The sequence below is a fragment of the Schistocerca piceifrons genome, unplaced genomic scaffold, assembly GCF_021461385.2.
Source record: "Schistocerca piceifrons isolate TAMUIC-IGC-003096 unplaced genomic scaffold, iqSchPice1.1 HiC_scaffold_943, whole genome shotgun sequence".
NCBI lineage: Eukaryota > Metazoa > Arthropoda > Insecta > Orthoptera > Acrididae > Schistocerca > Schistocerca piceifrons.
Window position 1 is genome coordinate 82501 of NW_025729216.1, and position 5000 is coordinate 87500.

Below are 5000 nucleotides of genomic sequence, written 5' to 3' on the forward strand. Positions count from 1 at the left end.
CCAACCGCCAAACGCGCACCTCCAGCGGATGAACGGCGGACGTTTCCCGCACTCGTAAAGTGCAATCCACCCCTATAACGTGCGTTTCATGAAGAGTTATTGCCAATATGCGACATTCCCGCTGTCCCTATACATGAGCCGCGACCTGTACCACTTACGAGCGAGAGACGCGATCGCGTTGCTCACTGTACGGCGTCCGATACCGAGCCATCAGCATGTCGGTCCCCATGCGCGTTGCACTCGCACTCGCAGTCGCAAAAACGTGGGGCAAATATATTACGCGGAAGAGTTATAACAGACCGAGCCCCACTGCATGAGGGGAGTCTTTGTCACTAATGTACACAGATGGAACATTTTGGACTGGAACCAGATTACCCGTACACACGGCGCTGATTAGTAATCAATGCAGAGCCATCAAACTACAGAATATATATACAACTGTCCGTATACATGCTGAAAGAGTCTGCCCACAATGGGAACCACACGTCAGCCAGCCACTCTGATCACGCACCACTCTCTGCTTCTAACGGGCGCACATACAATATGTAAGCACCAGCATGGAACAACATCCAGTGCATCCTCTCCGCCACATTACACAATCCACACTATCACAACCAGACCAGGAGGTCCATGCGGAAAATACAATATCCCACCCTTTCGACATCCACCATTGCGCAGATCAGGCACCAACACCCACACATGTCCTATACAACGGTGCACCCAACATCACAATAGTACCTCCTGTCACAGCGCACAAACAATGACATGAGTCAAAGACACAGGTCTGACACAAGCATAGAATTGGAGCGCCGCCTCTAATAAGCCAAAGGTGCATCCTGACGTGACAAATCTGATCATGTCACAAGCATTCACTTACTATAATCACTATCAACGAACCTGCCGCCCCCGCCCCCCCCTACACCTTTCCTTACAACAACGTGTAACCTAACCTAACCTAACCTATGTTGTACCTTAACCTAACCTATGTTGTACCTTAACCTAACCTATGTTGTACCTTAACCTAACCTATGTTGTACCTTAACCTAACCTATGTTGTACCTTAACCTAACCTATGTTGTGCCTTAACCTAACCTATGTTGTGCCTTAACCTAACCTATGTTGTGCCTTAACCTAACCTATGTTGTGCCTTAACCTAACCTATGTTGTGCCTTAACCTAACCTATGTTGTGCCTTAACCTAACCTATGTTGTGCCTTAACCTAACCTATGTTGTGCCTTAACCTAACCTATGTTGTGCCTTAACCTAACCTATGTTGTGCCTTAACCTAACCCATGTTGTGCCTTAACCTAACCCATGTTGTGCCTTAACCTAACCCATGTTGTGCCTTAACCTAACCCATGTTGTGCCTTAACCTAACCCATGTTGTGCCTTAACCTAACCCATGTTGTGCCTTAACCTAACCCATGTTGTGCCTTAACCTAACCCATGTTGTGCCTTAACCTAACCCATGTTGTGCCTTAACCTAACCCATGTTGTGCCTTAACCTAACCCATGTTGTGCCTTAACCTAACCCATGTTGTGCCTTAACCTAACCCATGTTGTGCCTTAACCTAACCCATGTTGTGCCTTAACCTAACCCATGTTGTGCCTTAACCTAACCCATGTTGTGCCTTAACCTAACCCATGTTGTGCCTTAACCTAACCTATGTTGTGCCTTAACCTAACCTATGTTGTGCCTTAACCTAACCTATGTTGTGCCTTAACCTAACCCATGTTGTGCCTTAACCTAACCCATGTTGTGCCTTAACCTAACCCATGTTGTGCCTTAACCTAACCCATGTTGTGCCTTAACCTAACCCATGTTGTGCCTTAACCTAACCCATGTTGTGCCTTAACCTAACCCATGTTGTGCCTTAACCTAACCCATGTTGTGCCTTAACCTAACCCATGTTGTGCCTTAACCTAACCCATGTTGTGCCTTAACCTAACCCATGTTGTGCCTTAACCTAACCCATGTTGTGCCTTAACCTAACCCATGTTGTGCCTTAACCTAACCCATGTTGTGCCTTAACCTAACCCACGTCGTGCCTTAACCTAACCCACGTTGTCGCCTAACGTAACCCACGTTGTCGCCTAAACCTGCTCTGTAATTGTTATACGACTCGTTCAATTAGTGTAGTGTTGCCCACCCGCAACCCTCGCAATATAGTTCGCTACTCGCACTCCCCGCTCCCCTGTGTATCGCTTCATGTTAAACACCTTGCAAGTCTTGCTCACTTTCCACATGCTCCTGCTGTACACTGTAATGTGGATGGCAGCAGGACGTACATGCCGCCCCTCCCCACGTCCCCACCTTGCCCCCTGCCTTCGCAAGCTGGTTGGTGAGAACTTTGCATGTTCAATGCCCTCCGCATGCGACGTACTCAGGCTACGTTGTGGTGCGGCCTGTGTCAACTGTCCGCTAATGTCGTACGCGTAAACCACAATCTGTACTGCACATTCGTCCTTATGTACTGAATGATACATCGTGGCACATGTGTGACCGTACAACGACTGCGCCCAAAAACGGCGGACCATACAGTGCAAATATTGTGCACGCAGCTACGTGTCGTCTCCCTATGAGAGCTGGATTGCAGTGTGGTACGCCATAGAGACGTGTGGGAGGAACGGACGCCGTGGATGGCGATCAGCATGAGCTGTCTGTTGATGTATTCGGACCTAGTCGTCTCTCCTCACACACCGTGATGGCATGGTGCACCGCGTTCCATATCTGCGACATGCTACAGAGGCCGGTTGACAGTCGTTCGAGCAATGGACATCGCATACGTACGGGGGCCACCTTCCACGTATTGTCTAGGCGTGCACATTTTGTTGCGTGCATGTGGGCAGACGTAGTGTGGCGTGACACCTGACACAGGCATGCAATAATCGTGGAAGTTGCAAATGGCGATGGACGCCTGCGTTTTCTGGTGAAGTTACGCAAATGAACAAATGGTAACCTGTTGTGGTGCGGTTGTTCTCGCTAGGGGTGAATCGGTGATGGCGACGATAGGTTGAGGTACTAACCGGTTGTTCCAGCGATACCCACCATGCCGACGAAACTGAACGGCATCTGGGTGTGAAGCGATACGCGGCGGTGGCTGGGTGGGACCGTCCCCGGCCGGTGAGGGGGCGCCTCCCGGCGTGCTGGCCGCGCGGTGCGTGGGCGCACGCGCTACAGCCGGCTGGTGGGGGCGGCCAGTGGCAGGCGCGCCGGCCGACGGACGCGGCAGGCGTCGCAGCTGCGCGCCGGCGCACCCTGCGCGCGGCGCCGTGCGGCCAAAGTAGGTCCTCGCGGGCCCGGTGCGAAGCGCGGTGGACATCTTCAGTGTGCTGGTCCGATTGAGGACTGTGTGCGTTGAGGATGCGCTGCCGCCCGGCGCTCGGCGCCGCGACGCCGTCTGCTGCTCGGTCGCCCCAGCGGTTCTCGCTGGTGGTTTGTATCGCAGCTGTGCGGATGTGTTGGCGCGTGCGCTGTGCTGGGAGAGTTCGCTTCGGCACCCAAGTGGGGCTTTTGTCCTTCTGTGGCGCTGGCGTTGGAGCTGCCGGTCACCGTAGGTGGCGCGTGTTGTCTCCCGCCGGCAATGCCACGACAGCACGCTCCCGGGCCTCTGTCGGCAGCGGCAAGCTCAGTTGGGAGCACGGGTGGTCGCACCGAAAGCGTCTACTCGCCTAACTCCGGGCGATTGCGCCTCTCTCGAACCCGACCAAGTACTTGGGACGGCGCTGCGCGCCGCCGGGACCTGAGAGGGTTTCGAGGTGTATTGTGCAGGGGAGCTCAGCCTCCTCCTGTTTGCAGAATGATTGAGCGGACGCTTGCGTGTTCGCGCGGGCCCCCGGGACACACTCCCGGGCGGCCGGCTGCTCAGCTCTAGTTGACGCAGCTCCCTGGTTGATCCTGCCAGTAGTCATATGCTTGTCTCAAAGATTAAGCCATGCATGTCTCAGTACAAGCCGCATTAAGGTGAAACCGCGAATGGCTCATTAAATCAGTTATGGTTCCTTAGATCGTACCCACGTTACTTGGATAACTGTGGTAATTCTAGAGCTAATACATGCAAACAGAGTCCCGACCAGAGATGGAAGGGACGCTTTTATTAGATCAAAACCAATCGGTCGGCTCGTCCGGTCCGTTTGCCTTGGTGACTCTGAATAACTTTGGGCTGATCGCACGGTCCTCGTACCGGCGACGCATCTTTCAAATGTCTGCCTTATCAACTGTCGATGGTAGGTTCTGCGCCTACCATGGTTGTAACGGGTAACGGGGAATCAGGGTTCGATTCCGGAGAGGGAGCCTGAGAAACGGCTACCACATCCAAGGAAGGCAGCAGGCGCGCAAATTACCCACTCCCGGCACGGGGAGGTAGTGACGAAAAATAACGATACGGGACTCATCCGAGGCCCCGTAATCGGAATGAGTACACTTTAAATCCTTTAACGAGTATCTATTGGAGGGCAAGTCTGGTGCCAGCAGCCGCGGTAATTCCAGCTCCAATAGCGTATATTAAAGTTGTTGCGGTTAAAAAGCTCGTAGTTGGATTTGTGTCCCACGCTGTTGGTTCACCGCCCGTCGGTGTTTAACTGGCATGTATCGTGGGACGTCCTGCCGGTGGGGCGAGCCGAAGGCGTGCGACCGCCCCGTGCGTGCTCGTGCGTCCCGAGGCGGACCCCGTTGAAATCCTACCAGGGTGCTCTTTATTGAGTGTCTCGGTGGGCCGGCACGTTTACTTTGAACAAATTAGAGTGCTTAAAGCAGGCAAGCCCGCCTGAATACTGTGTGCATGGAATAATGGAATAGGACCTCGGTTCTATTTTGTTGGTTTTCGGAACCCGAGGTAATGATTAATAGGGACAGGCGGGGGCATTCGTATTGCGACGTTAGAGGTGAAATTCTTGGATCGTCGCAAGACGAACAGAAGCGAAAGCATTTGCCAAGTATGTTTTCATTAATCAAGAACGAAAGTTAGAGGTTCGAAGGCGATCAGATACCGCCCTAGTTC

General features: G+C 52.8%; 1 non-coding gene across 1 annotated transcript in view; it reads left to right on the forward strand.

Moving 5' to 3' along the window:
• The first annotated feature begins 3885 nt into the window (after positions 1-3885).
• Positions 3886-5000, forward strand: part of LOC124772885 — a 1909-nt gene continuing 794 nt past the window's right edge. Inside the window, exon 1 of the ribosomal RNA XR_007014341.1 lies at positions 3886-5000. This exon is cut by the window's right edge and continues 794 nt beyond it. This is a non-coding gene — a ribosomal RNA (small subunit ribosomal RNA).